The sequence below is a fragment of the Ambystoma mexicanum genome, chromosome 6q (assembly GCF_040938575.1).
Source record: "Ambystoma mexicanum isolate Mex_15411 chromosome 6q, UKY_AmexF1_1, whole genome shotgun sequence".
Classification (NCBI taxonomy): Eukaryota; Metazoa; Chordata; class Amphibia; order Caudata; family Ambystomatidae; genus Ambystoma; species Ambystoma mexicanum.
Window position 1 is genome coordinate 1654029457 of NC_090937.1, and position 20561 is coordinate 1654050017.

A 20561-nucleotide genomic window follows, 5' to 3' on the forward strand; every position below is an offset into this window, starting at 1 on the left:
TCGCCGTCAACGGCTTCCTGTCAAAAACGGTCGCACAGACAAGAGGCACAAAGCAGGGATGCCCGCTTCCCACCTTCTGTACGCCCTGTTTCTGGAACCGCTACTAGCGAGGATACGACAACAGCACCTAATCAAGGGAACACAAAACCATGGCTTCCGCCGATAATATGTTGCTGGCTTTGACTGAGCCCGCCAGATCCCTCCCCACACTGATGAGCGAGCTGGAGGCATTCGGATCCACCTCAGGTCTCAATAAACAAAAACAAATCAGGAGGTTCTGAACCTATCGGCCGACCCCGCGACTATTTCAAACCTGGCCCAGGAGCAAGGAGTGAAGCTAGCACCGGCAAGATTACCTATCTCGGAGTCAAACTCACCGCCAGGACGAGTCAACTGTCCAATGCAAATTATCGGATCTGCTCACCCACCTCCAAAAACTGCTGACAAGATGGATGCCCCTACCCACTTTGTGGTGGGGGCGCATCTCGACGGTGAAGATGACGATTCTCCCTAAAGTCCTGTATTATTTCCATGCCCTCCCAATCAGACTACCCAGGTCTTTCTTACGCTCTCTAAACAAGATGGCATCCGCATACGTTTGGCTGCGCAGGAGACCGAGGGTGGCGATGGCCACTTTGACAGCAGCAGTGAGGGAAGGGGGGCCTGGCCTATCCACACTGCTAGAGGTATTATGAAGTGGCGCAGCTGCGAGTCAAGGAGTGGGTGGCAGATTACCCACAGACCAAATGGGTAAAGCAGAACATAGCTGTCATGATCTCTGCTTCCAAAAGGGCAGGGTTTTCCCAACTCCCTTGGAAGCAGATCCATAACCCAGGTTCCGAGTGCCAACCAGTCCCAATTGGGACCTTTTGGACCCAGTCGTGGCGCCACTGGCACCAGGCTCATAAATATGCCCAGTCCCAGCGCTGGAAGCGCCGGGCTCAATGCTTGGGTGGACTTACCTGCAGCAGACCATGCTGCTTACTTGCCTGCCAGTTGAGTCTCTGATCCTCTTCTGTTTGGAACTACTTTTCCTGTTGGGTGGGGCAGGAGCCACTCCCTAGATTCAGAACACTGGAACTCTTCTGGAAAGCAGGAACTCTTTTCTAACCTAGGCGTGGCTGTGGAAGGAGACACCTAAGCACTACAGGAGGCTATTTAAACCACACCCGATGGATGAATCTTGCTTTGCGTTATTCTGCATCCTCAGCAGCAGAACGCTCATCGTGTCTTCTGCATCTGATCCTGGGCCTAAGGAAAAAGGCTTACCATCCTGAATCCAGTCTTCAGCAACACCTATAAAGACAAGAAAGAACAGGTTAGCATTACGGTCTTCAGTGACAGCTCTTCACTTACCTGGTCCATCGGCTGTCACCAACGCCTCGCGCTGCATTCCGGCATCTGAAAGACAAAGGCTTACCTACTCTTCGTGCGCTCCGGAGGTCTTCACACTGCATTCCGGCATCTGAAAGACAAAAGCTTACCAACTCTTCGCACGCTCCGGAGGCCTTCGGCGCTGCATCCCGCATCTGAAAGACAAAACAAGGTGCGTTTAAAGACATTGGGGAACTTTAATACTCACGTGCCATTACTCCTTTCCACATCTAACCCAGTGGGTATTCCGGCACCCTGCAGCCGCCCCGAACTTGTACCTGCAAAATAAAAAGACAGTTAGAGCGCATCGTGAAGCAGGCAACAAGCGCTTACTTACGTGCTTCCAGGCGCTTCTATTCATCACACGGGCTCCATCTTCAACTCACTTCAGCCCGCCATCCGCCATCGCCGGAACCCTGCAAAACAAGAGACATCATTACTAAAGACTTTAAAGACATTAGAATTACTCGAAACTTACCGTTCGTGCAGTAAACGACGGACAGCAGTCCTCTGAAGTCAAGAGGCCTGCTCCCCTCATCCAGTGAAGAAACTGGTTACAGCACCCTGCCCCGAGGCAGATGGAGAGCACGGCGTTCAATTACCTAAGACATCTTACCCTTCGAGCCAGACATACAGTGCACAGAGGTCCAGCCCAAAGAGCCAGCCGTGGGTTACACATCACCTTTGAAGATACGGTATACGCCCAGTCAAGACCGGCGCCGCTACGGGAATCAGGTGAGCGTTACAATAGCAGTGGCCGCGGGTCCGCTCTCGAACCTCTTGTGGTCCCACAAAAGGTATAGACATGCGAATAAGTGAGATACTAAGCGCCCCTCTCAACGCATGGGACTCAGCAGTAAAGAGGGGAAACTTAACACACCCTTCTCCATTTACGCCGCTCTTTCATAACCCAGATTTTCCACCGGGGATGGATTCGGGGGCCTTCATGTCCTGGAAACAGGCGGGCTGTATCAGAATTGGCAATATGTTCAAAGATAAGAAACTTAAGTCTTTCGAGGACTGGGTTCAAGATCTGGGAGTGGCGAGGACGGAGAAATTCAGATATGTTCAACTGAGTCATTGGCTGTCCACCCAGATCATTAAAGGAGCGGGAACGAGAGTCCTTACGGAATGAGATTTATAGGATTACAGATCCAGGTACGCTCGGTCTGATATCCAATCTATATGCACATCTGAACTCGCAAGGGGAAGAAGTGAGCTGGTTGTACATGAAGAGGTGGGAGGGGACGCTGGAGAGAGGGAAATCCTGCGTTCCTACTGGGAAGGGACATGGCGTAGCATCACAACATTGACTAGATCCATTCACCTGAGGGAAATGTGGCAGAAAATCTTGCTGCAATGGCATCTAACACCAAAGAGATTGAGAGACATGTACCCCAATACGGACGGCCTTTTCTGGCGTGGATGTCATCAGGAAGGTGATTGGAAACACATATGGAGTGCCTGCCCGAAAATCACCCACTTTTGGAACGAGGTCAAGGTTCAAGCTGGGAAAATGGTTCAGGAGTCCAAAAATCTGGTTGGCCGACATATGAGACCCCTCACAAAAAACGCACAGCAGACTCCAGCGGAAGGTGATCATGGTCCTGGTCGCGGCAGCCTGGCTGGTGATAGCCCAAGGCTGGAAGCAGCAAATGCCCCCGTCACAACTCCAATGGCTAAGCACTTCATAACTATGGAATGGATGTCATGTAAATTGCAGGGAGCCACCGAGAACTTTTATAGACTGGGGCCCGGTTCGCCAATATCTGCAGAGTGACTATATGCTCTAATGGCGTCCCCATAACATACGTATTCTTGATTTCTTTTGAAAGCTTAACTCAGTGTTCTTTGTACATGACGGGTAGATATGTCAGGTCGTCTCAAGTCTTAGGGAATATGGAGGAGGGGTGATAGAGAGAGGGAGTGAGGGGGGCCGTTTCTTGTTTATGTTCTACTGTTGATTCATGTTGTAACTTAAAATCACTATAAAGACAAGGGAAAAAAAAAGATTGGGGTTTCTGTACCATAGCTCCGACAGTATCTGGGGCTCACTCAAAAGAACAAAGCTATTGTGACAAATCCCCGGATGTCGTCACTTCTCCCGTAGGCGGAGCCCCTTTCCATAAGGCCAGGGAGATGAGGCAACTTAGGGTGGCACTCGTGAGGTGAGAAGCCCCCTTTGGGATTACTGACGACCTGGAGAGAACATGGTATCCCCAAAACCCACCTAACCCGGACACACCTTCCACCAAAACCTTCCCAAGTGTTCCTGTATGTTTTTGCCATACCACCAATATAGGGTATACTGGGACCAGGGAGAGTGTGGACTCCTCAAGGAACCCGAAAGTACTGAGATGAGGGAGAGACCAAATGACTCACTGGAAAACATCAAGGTCAGTACTGGGACCGAAAGAAGATTTACGGAATCAGAGCACTCATGAGAAGATGAATGAACAGTCTAGTTCTTTCTCAAAACCTGATAGGACAGAGCCGACTGAAAACTGAAGAGGGAATCCAGGAAGGCAAGAGAAGCCCTCCCTAAAGGAACCACAAATAAAACTTACAAGTGATATGCTGAATATGCATCAATTATAAGAAAGAGGGAGTTGGTGCACCCGTCCCTGTAACAAAATATCGACATGCGTTTTAAATTGAACCAGTTTAAAACCTTGGAATGCATTTGTAGCTGGCAAAAGGGTCCTGTACATTTGGGCAATATGAACTGTCGATTAGGCAACAAGAAACGTTAAAACATCTAGTGGTCTACTGTTCTAGTCTTGAGGAAAAAAGGCTTAAATTACTTGGAGTTTATCATCCACAGGCATCTGAAATTGCTAGAACTTTCTTTTGGGAAAGATGTTCAGTTGGAAACAGCATATCCTTGATAGTGGCCTTATCACGTTTTCCATTTAGTATTGAACAAAAATTCCGATGTAGCCTAAAAGACATACTAATGAGTCTAATGTATAGAAAATCACACAATCATGTATGATCCATGGACATGGCGTATTTTAAGTTGAAGTGTGTATTTAGCCTTAACTAGAGTGCCTCAGTGAAGGGTGAACAAAGATGTTTTATTTCGAATCCAACTAACATGAAGGTCTACCCATCAATAATATCAGAATGACTAAAAATATGAAAAGTTGTATTACATCTGGAATTAATTTATGTGTTATAGACTTTTATGTACATATGAAAACCTTATGATGTGAACGTGAATTATATCGTCACAGTGTGGCACTTCATTGTTATAACAAAAAGGATCATTATTTTAGGTTGCTATGTAAATATGTTTCATTTTAATGATGTGTTTTGTTGTAAGAGTTTGACAATTTATTTTCTATATTTTTTATAAACTAAAAACAACTTTTTAAATAAAAAAAAAATTAAAAAACCATAAGCCGGGAAGCAGACTGGAGAACATAGAAGTCATTGCTGGGCCGCTGCCCTGCAGGTGGAGCTGTCCCTATCCGGTCTGCCGTGGAGAGACCGACTGGAGCCGTAGAGAAGCAGGCATCCGGGCACATGAAGCAGCTGGGACACAGCAGGCAGGAGACACGCGGGCCGCGTGGAACCAAATGCTGAAGAGCCACCGCAGTGGCCGCGAGAGGCCCAAAAGGACACAGGAGAGCCTGCAACCAATCGAAGAACACTGGCAATACCGGGATGGTTGATGGGCCTTCAGAAGGGTGAACACGCGTCAGGGTCCTCAACCCTTGGTAACCCAAGTCATCTTCATAGCCACAGTACCTGGCAGAATACTGAACCTGGACTACTGCACAAAGACAAGAGAAATACACATGTCAGAGAGCGAGAGATGGATGAGTGGAGAGCTCAAGAAGGAAGATGTTTTGGAAGAGAAAGTCCTTCTCCTTCCAAAGACTTTCCTTGCCAATCAGCCATCCTACCACTTTGAGAGTCAGAATAACCCAAGAAAACGAGTAGAGAGATCTAGAAAGGGAAATAGCTTCCCAACACCAGGTGCACATATTTAACATAGCCCAGCTTTATGCAGACAGTCAGGACGGATTTTGGGGAGCACGACTGTTACACGCCAGATGGTGAGCGGGATTATTGTCAGGGAGCACAGTTTGAATCATAGCGCAAGAAGTCGCTGTATCCACTTTACAGCATCTAGGCGGGAGCGGCAGTAGTGTTACTGGACTGAGAATGTGTCTCCAGTCGGTTCTTCTGCAGGGCATGTTTGACACCGTATGCGGGTGGCAGGTAGCATCTTAAAGATGTGCACGTGAAGGAAGGCCTCCAGACCCATATAAGCAAGGCCAAATGATGCCCTTCGTCAGCGGGTAAAGGTTAAAGAACAGTCTCGTCTGCCTGTTTCCAAGCCAACTCCCAACACTGGCGATCCCTACATTCCAGCTCTGCCTTTGCCACTCGGTTACTCCATAGGACCGTCCTACGCCTTTATTGATCGGATCCGCCATCACCTCTGCTGAAAGGTGAAGCCATGCAGTTACCGCCAGCTTAGCCAACACGGGCTTCTGCAAGATCCTACCAGGATTGGTAAGGTCCAAGCTCCATTGAGGAGCCTCTGTATGGAGCACTCGCCCAAGACAGCAGAAGGGAACTGCAGGGATTTGCCGACGCAGTCCCGGTGTAGCCGCCTCCCCACAATCATCCTAACTGGACCATTGTTATTCCATATTATCGTACTCCACTGTACAACGCTCCACTTCTTCACAGCTAGGTTTGCACCATAGAAAACACAACACAAAAGAAAAAGTCATTGGAAACCCTTGTTCTCAGCCAGGCCTCATTTCATCGCTTTGTACACTTCTAGTTTGCACAGATATGTGAGATGAGAGTACAGATTGAGGAGGTGTCTGACTGGGTCTATGACAGCCACACACGCCTAGCAGTTGTGAATGCTACATTTATGATGACAAACCTCTTAGGTTTCAATACGTTGTATGGGCATGACAGATACATGTCAAACAGGGTGAGGAGTAAGACCAGCAGCACCAAGCCATACCTGGATCTGGGATGAGGAGTGGTTTGGAGGAGGAGAGGTCCTTTCTTATTCTCAGGAATATACTTGAAATCTGTGGGGAGAAGGAGAAAAGTAAATACGTTTTTTTATCATAAGGTTTCTACCAAGGATTTTTTATAGAAGCCAGCTGGAGCAGAATATCCAGCCTGCAGACACGCTCCAAATCATCCCGGCTGCATGGAGCAGTGCAACCCTGCTGCAGCCAAAGCCACTCCCAGTGCAACCCTGCAGCGCAAACCCACTCCCAGTGCAGCCCCGCTGGGGGCACAGCCACTCCCAGTGCAGCCCTGCGGCACCAGGCTGCTACAAGCCCTTTCATTTGCTTTATGAGCGAAGTCAGTTCTGGCACAACCATATTATGAGCAGCCACTGATTAGTCCTAAATTATTTTAAGTGTCTGTAGAGTGACAGGGTCAGGGTCTTGAACCTGACCAAAGGAGAGGGGGAGGAGGGGTTCCCTCTTTAACCTGGGGCAGAAGGCTCACTAGGAAAAGCCAGGATCAGCCCTAGCCCAGACATGTGGAGAGCGGGGGTCCCAACCCCAAGAATTCCCAACATTGTACTACTTTTATCTCCCAATGCGTTGCTGGCCATAGTTCTCTTCTATTTCAGGATCACAACTCCCCAAATCCTCTTGGAAGCAGCCTAGAACACCCAGTCATGATTCAAACACAAGGGGAAACAAGCAACAAACACGACCATGATCCATCACCACAACCCAACAGCAACCAGCACTGCAAACAAGTTCAGATCTCACCAGGAACAACTGAAATCGAAGTCCCAGACCAACAGTACGCCCGTCTGTGATGGTTGTCCTGCTGTTTTTTCTATCGGCTAAACAGTGGTGCAATAGTGGGAGGGGCTTAGAGGGTTTTAAAGCCCCTCAACTGGGTCAAGAAGAAAAGACAGGCACGGATTGGTGCATGGAGTCAGGGGAGTGCTACAGCTAACGACCAGCAGCATCAGCATCCTAAAAGGAGGCAGAAAGACAGGCAGGCAGGCAGGCAGGGTGTGGGTTGTACGGGTGAGGCCACAGGAGGTGAAGGTGGCCCAAGAGACCAGCCGGCAGAGCGTTAGAGAGTTGGTGACAGGGCTTAGTAAAGGCAAGGTAATTCAGAGATCAGTTGTGTGTAGTGTCAGAAGTGGCCATTATAAAGAATAACCTCACACATGCAAGTACTGCAATCCTTTTTATTGGCGATACAGAGAGTAGTAGGTAACCAAATGCTGAAGTAACATCCTCTCCACCTCTCTCCAACTGGCTGGTCTCCCGCCTTCTCATGCTATCCATTCCTCTGCCTCCTAAGAACCCTCCCCAAACAGGCTTTATAGCTGAACAGACATTTAATGACCAAGATACAATACATCTTTCATGCAGTAACACACACATAATAAACTGAACTAGTAAGAACACTTCCAGGTGAACTTACTGGAGCAAAATAAACAAACTGTTAAAGAACTGAGCCCAAATATAGATGATAAAACCACATTCTGCTCATCTCACTTTCACCACCATTTCCTTATTCCACACTTCTACGCTGTCCACCCTCACTGAATTATCATAACCCTTCCTTACCATTTTCTCAGGTGAATACATGTAATCACTTCTGGGCAACTTAATTCTCACCCTATCCTCAGGTATCATATCCACCATTCTACCACCGAACATGGTCATATTTTTCTTTAGAAATCGCTCCACTCCTTTTCCATTTTATTTCTGACGCTTTCAACATCACAACTTCTTAAACCATTCAGGTCTCATAGCATTAGGATTAGGATTGCAGCACCTTAAAATATTGAAAGACCCTCCTCATTAATGCCTCCTGCCAATCTTAATTCTATCCATTCATCCTATTAAATCTCTCAACACATCCATTACTTTGGGGATGATAAAAAGCAGTCCCCCGGATGCACCTCCCCAACCTCACTCGGCCAATCCTGAAATGCATGTAAAACAAACTGAGGCCAATTATGACTCGAATTGGATGGGAACCCTGCTCTCAAAAATATTCCTTTCAAAAACTATGATGCTTTTTAAAAAGGGCATCCCTCACCACTCAAAACTTTTGGCCGCTTGGACAGCAAATCCAGAACCACTATAATTTAAACATCTTGCACGCAAACAAAATTTAGTGGACCGTACAATTTAATTGCCATGGAGTCCCATGGCACTCCAGGAACCTTCACTAGTACCTTGGGGACACATTCATTACCCCTTTCCACAATTAACCCATCCATTTCTGCCCACCAAAAATCTGTCCTAATCATCGCCTTGGTTCTCGAAATTGTCCTCCATGTCTCAAAGCAACTACAGCCTCTGGCATATCAGAAGGGAGCAGCACTCCTGATGCCCTGCACACATCACTCACAGAGCTCACATCTCATATCCTGCAACCTCTAGCATTCTAGGGCGTGCCATGTCGCCTTTCTGTACAAAGTATAAATGCACAAGCATGAGAGAAAGTAGGAGGGTAAAAGATGAGAATAAAGTGATCATTTCACTACCGGATCTGTGGCAATAGGACAAGATGCTCAAGATGAAGATAAGAAGGACCATTTAACACCAGGAGAGCCCGAGCAGAATCAACCTTTGACCTGTAAGTAAATACTGAGCCAATACTTCTAATGGGCGTGTGATGTAGGATGGGACAAAGAGGCTTGGGAGATCACGTGTAAAGCGCGGACCATGGACCGTGCTTAAAGTTCTGGGCGCAAAAGCGCACAGATTCTTGCGCAGTGAGATGAGCCCAGTATTTTAACTGCACTTGGGTCTTATTTAACAGCCAACAGAGAGGGTAGGTGTTGGATTGTCGGCACACAATCGGGACAGCCTGTCTCAATGTCAAAGTGTACTTGACGCCCCCTTCTCCAAGTGCCGATTGTGCAGAGCTGCATCAACCTCGAACTCTGCACCCTGTTGCCTTGTGCCAGTCAGACCCTGGCACCATCTCACCGCAGACTCAAGGTGCGTCTTCCCAATCAGATCGCGAGACAGGCCAGAAGCCAGGAGGCAATCATAGCAATCCGGCCAGAAGTGGTATGACTGAGGGGTGGCAACGCAATGGGCAAGGGGGTCCCACAAAACCAAGAACGTTACTGAGTGGGGAGGGGTGAAGGAGTGCATCAGGGGAGGGGGCCTTCTCCTACAGCCTCCCCTCCACCAATGCCCATTGCACAGAGATATAAGCTGGGGCAGGGAATTCCTGCGCTTCTCTTTGCCCGCCAATGATAGCAGTGGTCATGCAATGAAGGCCAAGCTCTGCTGGTTTTACCAAAAACAGGGTAATATGTTAATACTTAAGTATGCAACCTTGCAGTTGGTGTGAAGAAGATTCCCAAGTCATCAAGAGCCCCGAGTGTATCCCACGCCTCATTGTGCCAAACAGCAGGATGCGCATGAAGGCACAGATTAATTATGGTGGTCACCGGCCACGTTCCAAAAAGCTGTGAAGGCATGAATCGGGCCCTTTATTCTGGGCTCTGCGTCATGACACAAGTCGTCACGATGCGCCATACGACACCACACTCCTCCCATTTTTTATAAACGGCCTCGAGCCTTTAAAACAAGTTACAATGGTAAACTGGAATAGTGTGAATTTGAAACAAACACTTCAAATACATTGTTCTTGCACGTTGAGCAACTCACGGTCTCTCCGTAAGACCTCAAGTCATAGTCTTTGAGCTGCACAGAGGATCCTCTCAAGTCGCTGGCGGGGTATGGCCGTTCTGTCCTGCTAGTGTGGGCCGGTCCCTGGAAATGCTCGGGCTCCCTGAGTGCTGGTTAGGCGGATGTTTCTAGGTAGGACTCCCCACGTCATCCAACTCTGGAAGGTGGACTCAGACAGGCATCTGAGGGGGTGCTGAAAGTAACTAGAATTTTGTGTGACTAGACCGTGGATCGGCGGCTGTCACTTGTGAGCCTTGTACCCGTACAACCTTCAGTGAGGTAGGCTCATGAGGGAGCGAGAGTTTACCTTCAGAATGGTGAGTCCTTACTAGGACGGTGTCTCCGACAGCTATGCCGTGTTCTTAGTCCTCGCCTGTTTTCCCTCTGAATTGTCATTTCTCTTTGGGCTTGTACCTTGATTGTTTATTGTTCCTGATCTCTTCCCTCCGGGTCGGGCAGGAATATGGGTGGGCACCTCCGGAAAAGGACTTCAGCGGGAGCTACTCCCGTTGAACAGTGTGGGGTTGTCCTATATTCGAGTAGAAATTGGAAAAGTGCTTTTCGCATGAGCCTTGTCCATGCGCTATTCGGAAACACTTGTTAAGTGTACGCATGAAGCGCTCTGCTTCGCAATTCGCACGTGGCCACCCAGACTGATGCCTCTTCTGGCTAGGAATTCTTCCAAACCTGCGCTCTGGAAAGAGGACCCATTGTCCGAGCACACTTAGGGAAGCCATGGGTTGCAAATATTTTTTCCATCACTGGAACAACGTTGTGGAGGGATATTGATGGGACGAAATAGAGTTCTGGGTATCTGGACCACTGGTCCACCATCACTAAGAAGCATGAATCCCTCTGTGTCGACCCAAAATATATGTGGCCCGTGCCCCATGGTGCCTCACTTCTGGGCATACTCTGGATAGCTGGTTCTCTGGTGTGAGGGGCTGCAGCTTGGCCAACCGTGCAGGCCTTGATGAATCCTTCCTCCTTCAACTCTAAATCTGGCAACCAGATGTTAAGCCTGAGGCAGCTCTTCGTTTTTTGCTGCATCTTGGTGGCCATGGTGAACAAGCATCATCACCCGGTCAATTAGCTTCGTGGGGATAACTATGCGTGACCCTTTTAGCAGGAGTCTGCTGGGGGAGCTTTCTATAAACAAGTCTCAGGTGCTCCTCAGCCGCTGCTACTTCCTCCGGGGAGGTAGTGTTTCCCGGCTTCGGGTGTCGAGACAGGTAGTCTGCTGCGTTGCTCTGTCCTGGTTTGTACTTCAGGTCCCCATTGTATTCCTGGAGCCCCAGCAGTTATTTCTCGATGCGAGGAGGATTTTCTGATCCGCCCGTCATGATTGGAAGGAGGGGCTCGTGATTGGTGATCACTTTCACTGGCTTCCCATAAATGTATATGTGGAAGTGGCGGCACCCCCACAGTACTGCTAAGGCCTCTCAGTTTATTTGTGAATACTTTTGTTCAGTCAGAGAGCGCACAGCTCGCATATGCTACCGTGCATTGCGTGCCATCCGTGTTGGCTTGAGTGAGGATGGCTCCTATTCTGAGTGGGCTTGCATCTACAATTTCTGTGCTCTTCCGTGGATCGAAGAACGATAGTATACACTCAGACAGCGCTTTCTTTATGTTGTTGAATGCCGTCTGTCCTAGGGCTGACCATCTCCAGGTGGTCATCTGCTTGGTGAGGTTCTTCAGGGGTTCTGACACGGTTGCAAAATGTTGTGATTAAATGGCCACAGTACTTGACCATGCCAAAGAAGCTCCTTACTTCCAACACCGCTTGGGTGGTTTGGCCTCTTGGATGTCCTTGGTTTTTGCCAGGTCTGCTAAAATTCTACTCCCATGGAAGACGAAGACTTAAAATTCAATTTTGTCCCTTAGGAATTCACATTTCTCCCAGTTGAGTGTTAGGCCAAAGGTTTGGATTAGAGTCAGGACTTTCTGGAGTCTCTACAGGTGCTCACTCTCAGATTTAGCATGAATGAGATTGCTGACATTTTCTGCGATTATACAGTTGTCTTTCCCTCTCGATTGCCTGTTAGGCAACCTCATGTCCACGCAGATACAGACTTTGTCTGGTTGTTTGGGCTTGTGTGCCATGACAGTTGGGAAGACCCATGGGCTGGGTCCTCAACACTTTCAATAATGTTGAGGTCGACGAGGTCTTGAATCTCCTTTTCGACCTGTTTGCGGAGATGGAAGGGTAGCTTTCTGTGCTTCAGGGTCACTGGCTAGAACGTTTCGTCTATATGTAGTTGGATGGGTTTTCATGCCATCTGCCCAATTCCTGTGACTATATCAGGGAACCTTTGGAGCAGAAGCTGGACATCCTCTCCGAATACCCAGTCGACGAGGCCTAGGACTTCGGCACAGCCAAGTAACGAGAGTGTTGCTAAGCTACTTTTGTGACATAGAACCTGACCCGAATGGATGTTCCTTGATGCTGAACAGTGGCAATGAAAACACCTTTCCTCCAAAGGTGATAATGTGCACTTTGGTGTCCTGAAGGGCTGGCAGTCCTGGTAATATCCGGTATTGTTCGTCAGCCATTACGTTCACAGATGCTCATGTGTCGAGGAGTACATGGACTAGGGTACCTAGGATATTCACTGCGCACCGTGTTTGGCTTTTCCACACCCTCCGACTTAGCACAGCTGACACGAAGAAAACATCCTCATCTTCTTCTCTCAGACTCGTGCATGTAGGATATCCATGCGGACCAGTGGACGCTATGTTTGCGGATTGGTTCGTCCCGTCCTGCAGGAAACCTTTGCAGCGTTCCTTTACTCTTGGCAATGTGGCTGGGGCCGATGCCCTGCACACCCTCACAAAATGGTTTGGATGCCATACCTTGTACATGTGTACCCTTTTGACGGGCACTCTTTCCTGCGCAAGGTCATACCCACATTGCGGGACATTTAGCTGCTTTTTCTGCAGCCAGGCATTTCTTGTGCCTAGGCTGCTTGGAGGTTGTCGACCGACCAGGCACACTTCTTCCAACTTGGGCTGGCTCCATTTTGGAGCCCTTACATCCGCCAGCTCACGAGAGCGCCCTTGCTCGAGAGTTGTGTGGAGCCCGATGCCTGGTTCCCTCAGAATTTGCTTTGGGAGTTTCACTGTGAGACACCCAATGATAATTTGGAGTCGTACCTCCTCTGCTTCATTCTCCTACCCGCAGGTCGAAGCTAGGTGTCTGAGAGGACTATGGTATTTGTAAAAATGTTCATCACTCTGTTGCATAGTGGTGCGCATCACAAACTTCTCATAGCCTGTGTTTACCATTGGGACGAAGTAGTCTTTCAAGTCCTTGCCGGCTGCGTCAGACGAGTCATTTTCAGGGCGCAGGGTTTTGAAGAATGTATGGACTGCGGGTCCGGCTAAGTAGATCAGGTTGCAATTTTTCGTCCTTCTCCCCCGTTGCATTGAAATTCATATCTAGGCGCTCCTGCCACAGTTCCCATCAAGGCCAAGCGACATCGGGGCCCCATCAACATCAAATTCGCACAGGGGTGCGAGCGAGCATCGCTGTTCAGATGGCCCACCTTGTAGGCGTGGTGGAGCGGGGCCTGCTGCAGCTTTGGCCGACATGACTCCAGGTATGGGGTGTCAGCATGCGTGTTAGTAGGGGTGCACAGCCACTCCGAATGGAGGTGCTGCCCCAGTCCTTTAGCTGGTGAGAAAGCCTTCAGTGGAGTGCACAGGCGCTCTTTGGGAGCTGCTGCCCCTCCGAGACGTGCCTAGCAATGAGGTTAGCACCTACCAGACCTGCACCACTCAGGAGGCTGCTAGTGTGGTGGGGGAAGGGCGGAAGGGGTAGCAGCACACCAGCACTCTGCTGGGAGAGCCGCACTGAGAAAATATTTTTGGGGGGCTCGGCAAGGGGGCTTTTTTCCTCCCTTTTCTTATTGTTAAACCCCTAGTCCTCGGAGATTGAGGGACTAGGGTGTGCTGAACGCTCCTGGCGTTCCAAACATTCTTGCCTGGGTCAGTGTAACACAGTAGGATGGTGTTTACATGGGGTGGGTACCCTTACCGTCGTGCCGGAGCACGAAGAGGCCCTGTTGCAGGCTGATGGCCAGCTCTCTGCGTGGAGCAGAGGCTTGGATGCAGCTGGATCCTCCTTCGGTAAGCACACGTGTGGGTTCACAGCACTCGTTGCCAGTAGTGTAGGGCAATGAGCAGGCCTAAATGCATGGTGCAGCAGGATGCGCAAGAAGGCACAGACTAATTATTCCGGGCTCTGTGTCATGACGTGAGTCGTCATGATGTCACATGACACCACAGTGCGGCTCACCCAGCAGCCCATGCCATCATGAGTGGGGCTCACCACACCCGCATGAGTTGTCAATGAGGGTGCCGAACGGGGAAGGTGTCCCGCTGGCAGGACAAGGAGAGTGCTGAGCAGCACAGTGTTCCGGCAGCATTGTCAATGAGGGTGCCGAACGGGTAAGGTGTCCCGCTGGCAGGACAAGGAGAGTGCTGAGCAGCACAGTGTTCCGGCAGCATTGTCAATGAGGGTGCCGAACAGGGAAGGTGTCCCGCTGGCAGGACAAGGAGAGTGCTGAGCAGCACAGTGTTCCGGCAGCATTGTCAATGAGGGTGCCGAACGGGTAAGGTGTCCCGCTGGCAGGACAAGGAGAGTGCCGAGCAGCACAGTGTTCCGGCAGCATTGTCAATGAGGGTGCCGAACGGGTAAGGTGTCCCGCTGGCAGGACAAGGAGAGTGCCGAGCAGCACAGAGTTCCGGCAGCATTGTCAAGGAGGGTGCCGGAAGGGGAAGGTGACCCGCTGGCAGGACAAGGAGAGTGCTGAGCAGCACAGTGTTCCGGCAGCATTGTCAATGAGGGTGCCGAACGGGGAAGGTGTCCCGCTGGCAGGACAAGGAGAGTGCTGAGCAGCACAGTGTTCCGGCAGCATTGTCAATCAGGGTGCCGAACGGGGAAGGTGTCCCGCTGGCAGGACAAGGAGAGTGCTGAGCAGCACAGTGTTCCGGCAGCATTGTCAATCAGGGTGCCGAACGGGGAAGGTGTCCCGCTGGCAGGACAAGGAGAGTGCTGAGCAGCACAGTGTTCCGGCAGCATTGTCAATCAGGGTGCCGAACGGGGAAGGTGTCTCGCTGGCAGGACAAGGAGAGTGCTGAGCAGCACAGTGTTCCGGCAGCATTGTCAATCAGGGTGCCGAACGGGGAAGGTGTCCCGCTGGCAGGACAAGGAGAGTGCTGAGCAGCACAGTGTTCCGGCAGTATTGTCAATGAGGGTGCCGAACGGGGAAGGTGTCAGGACAAGGAGAGTGCTGAGCAGCACAGTGTTCCGGCAGCATTGTCAATGAGGGTGCCGAACGGGGAAGGTGTCCCTTTGCCAGGACAATGTCCCGCGTAGTTCTGGGTAGCGGGGCGCCTCTCCTGAGAACCTGACACGTTGCTCTGTGTCAACAGAACATTACAATGTGAGCCGTTAGGCACTGATGGGAGGAGGGTGTGGAGGGGGACTATTAGCAGTGACTTTTGTCCCTTAAGAAATGTGAATGGGGGTAATCGGAAATAAGAAGGGTGCAAAATGCTGCAGCCTTCTTGAAATAATGGCCAAGGCTTTAAAACCCAAGGGGGGTTTGTTAGGCTCAGATTAATGCTATTGTGACTTGCACGCAGGATGGGGAGAACATCAAAGCCATACACTTGTAGCCCAACATATTTCTATGCCATGTCTGTCATGCAAAGGAAATGAGAATTAGGAGGCTGCCTGGTGTTTTTTACCCCCAGAGCTGTAATAGATGCGTTTCCTTCATCTGTAATGGCCCTGCGGTTTTGTTGGTTTGTGTTAAAATGCCATGTGCCGCTAATGTTAGCAAAAGAGTGGATTGGTGGTGGGGGGGTGGGAGCGAATCAGACGTATGGCACCGCGTGCACTGCATTTGGGGTGTAAAGTATTGAGACTTTTTTCGTGCCCCCCACCCCATTGCAATGCTGGATACTCCCCTTAACTGAAGCCACCCCTGTTCAATAGCATCCACCCCCCCCCCGCCCCAAATATAAATCAGACATCTGCTTTTCGCCTGCCCAAAACACTCTTATTCCTGCCCCCAATGCAGCAAACCCTCCAGTCCCCACCTCGAGGCTACCCCGCCCGGTGCCCACCCAGTCTTCTCCAGCGCCAAAGCCCCCACCTCCAGCAAAAACAACTTTCCCCAGCCCCACCCTCCAACGCCCATCTCTTCGACCACCGCCAATCAAAAGAGCCTCCCCTCTGCCCCACCTCCCCGAGGAGCAGCCCTCCTTCTGCAAAATAAGCCAAGCAAAACACTCCTGATCCCTCCTACCCGGCCAGTAAACCAGGGGGCAGTACTAGGGACGCCCCTCATCTGCGCGCGAGGCCCGGGGCCTGCACACCACCGCTGTGAAGGAGACCCTACAGCCAACATTCTAATGCTTGGGGGGGGGGGGGCAGAAGAACAGTGCACGGGGGACAGCAGCCTAGCTAGCAGTGCGGTGCATGGCAGCTCACTGAGCACGAGGGAGACCGCCACCAGCTCAGTGCACGAGAAGGGCTGGGCGGGGGGTGGGGGTTAGCTCAGTGCACGGGGGAGACCTCCACCAGCCCAGTGCATGCGTCAACTACACGAGACACACACACCGATAACATGCACGGGGAGACCACATCAGTGCACGGGGGAGACCTCCACCAGCCCAGTGCATGAGTGCGTCAACTACACGAGACACACCCACCCACCGATAACGTGCACGGGGAGACCACATCAGTGCACGGGGGAGACCTCCACCAGCCCAGTGCATGCGTCAACTACACGAGACACACCCACCGATAACGTGCATGGGGAGACCACATCAGTGCACGGGGGAGACCTCCACCAGCCCAGTGCATGAGTGCGTCAACTACACGAGACACACCCACCGATAACGAGCACGGGGAGACCACATCAGAGCATGGGGGAGACCTCCACCAGCCCAGTGCATACGTCAACTACACGAGACAACCCCACCGATAACGTGCATGGGGAGACCACATCAGTGCACGGGGGAGACCTCCACCAGCCCAGTGCATGAGTGCGTCAACTACACGAGACACACCCACCGATAACGTGCACGGGGAGACCACATCAGAGCATGGGGGAGACCTCCACCAGCCCAGTGCATACGTCAACTACACGAGACAACCCCACCGATAACGTGCATGGGGAGACCACATCAGTGCACGGGGGAGACCTCCACCAGCCCAGTGCATGAGTGCGTCAACTACACGAGACACACCCACCGATAACGTGCACGGGGAGACCACATCAGAGCATGGGGAGACCTCCACCAGCCCAGTGCATGCGTCAACTACACGAGACACACCCACCCACCGATAACGTGCATGGGGAGACCACATCAGTGCACGGGGAGATCGTCAACAGCTCAGTGCATGAGGGGGGGCGGAGAGACCAACCGACAGACACTGCGTGTGAGTAGGCGGCCACCACCTGCATTGTGAATGAGGGAGGCCTCCACATGCTGAACACACACACACACACACGTCAGCACCGCGTGCAGCCCACCTTGCCACCTAGTTCCGCATGGAGCTAGTTCCTCGGCCTCGGGGACTTAAGGGCCACGCTTGGTATTTTCCTGGAGGGGCACGCCCCCCTCTCCCAGCTCTGTGTACATGAAAGCCACGCCCCCAATGGAAGTCTGTCTGCACGCGGAGCCACCCCCTCCCCCGCTTTGCCACGAGGTACACAGGTCCGTGTGCATGGGGGCCTCTTCACCTCGCCGCCCCCTCCACCCCTCAGGGTCCACCGTCCCGGGGCATTCGTGCATGGGGGCAGCTCTGTCCCGTGCACGCACCCCCAGCCTGCAGCACACGTACCTTGCAGACGCTGGAGCCCGCAGCATGCACACCACCACCACACACCACACTGGCAGGCAGCAGCGAGGGACAGCCGCCTAGTCCCTCCAGCAGGAGCACATGCACAGCCTGCTCCAGAAATAGCCCAGACCTGCAGGAAGTGAGCTCACAGGAAAGGGCCCAGGAGCTGGGGTGTCACTGCAGGGGGAGGGCGGCCCTGTCAATCCCTGCCGGGGTGGGAGGGGCGGGGGAGAGGAGGGCCGGCTGCTGCCTGGGGGGTGGCGGCCAGGCTGGGCTTGCATGGCCTGCCAGTGACTCCCAAAGCACAGCGGGCACAGCGGGGGGTCTTGCCACACTACAATAACGCTGCACGGACAAACATGCCATGACCGTGTATAGCTGCACAGTTCTCAAGCTTCTCCTGGCTTGACATGCTTTAGAAAATCACCCAGTCCAGGTTTCTCTTGGAATTCTGGGACTTGTAGTTTTTTTTTCTTCCGCTTTAAAATATAAGACTACACATGAAAAAATACAAAGACCATAAAAGCGGCCTGGATGACGTTCGCATGCAACACTTCGTAAACTTTAACGGGCTGGTACGTGGTTCATATAATTGTTTAAGGTCTCAGCGTGTGCTTTGTGTCAGGTCTTCCTGCATAGTTCATGGTAGCTGGGTGTCTTGTGCTGGTTATCTCCCGCCAAGTGGCCCCCTGTCATGTGTGACACCTCAAGCCATGTCATTACGTGTTCCGCGCATGACACAAGAAAACATTGCAGCTCTGAGACGGTGATATGCTGCTAGTTTCTCTCTCCATGTTCAACCAAGACAATTCGCCTTTTTCTGTTTGTCATTTAGTTTTGGGAAGTTGGTCATCTACTTCCCAATTTCTCCACAATGGTGCATTATTGTGTTCCTACTTGGTGCAGTGAAGGAGAAAGTGGGTTCCATGTTGCACTGTTTATAGATCTGGCCCTCCTCTGGTTTCCAGGTGTGCAACCTCTCTGGTCCCTCACCTTGTATCTGGTCATTATTTATTCGTGTTTCACAAGAACCCCAGCTCCATTTATTTATTTATTTATTGTTTGCTTGTTAGGCGCTTATACAGGAAATACATTATGTTTCAAAGCGCCCACAGGGCGGAAGGGAAGATGGCACAGCAGTACAATTAAATACAAAAAATACAGTGGGGGAAGGGACGGCCGAACCTACTATGCCATGTAGGTATTCAGAACGTGCAAGTGTAGGAAGGAAGAAGGCAGTGGGGTAGGTATTGTGGTGTCCGTGCTCGAAGGGTGAGCCGCAGATGAAGTGCATGGTATGGTAAGTGCTATGCGGCGAGGAACCGCGTTGGGTGGAAAAAGCGAATCTCCAGTGCAGGGTGTGTGCCTAGGGAAGTGCTGAGGAAGGAAGGTGCTGGGAAAATTGGGTGTGAATGGTCAGGGGCCCAGAGGAAGCACAAGGGTCTAAGACACCAATTACAGCAACTGTGGGATTAGCATAGGAAGGAAGGAGGAGGAAAAGAGGTGAAACGGAGGGGAGGCTGTTCTAGAGGAGAGATCCAGCTGAGCGAAGCGTGCAGACTCCTGCTCTCGGTTTATAAAACGCTTTACACACAGAGAGTTGGTGCCAGATGAGAGTAGAGGTATAGAAGGAAAGCATGTGGTGAGAGAGAGTTGCAGATAGTGCGTGCCACGGCCCTAGACAGCCTTGTGGATGATGCATCGGGATTTGAATTTGATCCGTACAGCAACCGGGAGCCAGTGGAGGCTTTTTAGGGCAGGAGAGATGCAGTTCCTGAGTTTAAGGCCGAGGATAAGTCTTGCTGCTCTATCCTGCACTAGCTGAAGGAGTCGGAGAGTGGAAAAAGGCAGATTGAGGAGGAGGCTGTTGCAATTGTCAAGCCTAGAGAGAACCGGGGCTCGGGAAACAGTGAACTTGTGGGGGAAAATGAGAACTGGGAGAATTCCTTTGAAAAGAAAGAGTTGGAAGTGGGACTTCTTGTTAAAGTCTTCCATTTGACGCCCTTTTTTACACGTACCAGATGGTATTCCCCCCGGAGATCTAACTTAGTGTATATGCAAGCGTCCTTCACTTGGTCTAGTAGTTCAGGGATCAGAGGCAATGGGTATCGGTTCTTAACAGTTATCTGGTTCAATGTGCGGTAGTCTATGCACGTTCTGAGGTCACCTTCCTTTTTGGGCACGAAGAACAAAGCTGAAGATGCAGGGGACTTGGATGGGCGAATGAAGCCATTAGCAAGGTACTGGTCTAAGTATTGTCGTAGGTGAAGGTTCTCAGGTTCCGTAAGGGCGTAGATCCTGCTACAAGGGGGTTGTGCACCGGGTATGAGATCGATTTGACAATCGTACGACCTGTGAGGTGTTAAGGTGTTTGCCTGTTCTTTTTGGAAAACATCCAGGAATTCTTGGTATTCTGGAGATAGTTGCACGACTGCTGTGGTTACTGTGGCCAGGCCTGCGTTCAGATTTTTCTTTTGGTAACAGGTTTGTGCGCAATCCGGGAAGGCTATTCTCTTCTCTCGCCAATCAATACAAGGATTATATGTTTCCAACCAAGATATCCCCAGTATTATTTGGAACTGTGGGGCTTTGATTAGATCAAACACAATAGTCTCTCAATGCCCATCCTGACCCAATAGTGT

The 20561-nt window shown here is 50.9% G+C and overlaps 1 protein-coding gene across 2 annotated transcripts in view; it reads right to left on the reverse strand.

Moving 5' to 3' along the window:
• Positions 1-18124, reverse strand: part of LOC138516989 (programmed cell death protein 4-like) — a 141515-nt gene extending 123391 nt beyond the window's left edge. Inside the window, exons 1-2 of one of the 2 annotated variants that reach the window (XM_069632482.1) lie at positions 17920-18124; positions 6371-6440 (exon numbers count right to left, since the gene is read on the reverse strand). The gene's annotated coding sequence lies outside the window, so the exon portion shown is untranslated. Of the gene's footprint in view, positions 1-6370; positions 6441-17608; positions 17726-17919 lie in introns of those variants that run through there. The other variant, XM_069632483.1, reaches the window with a different exon arrangement.
• Positions 18125-20561: the final 2437 nt, after the last annotated feature.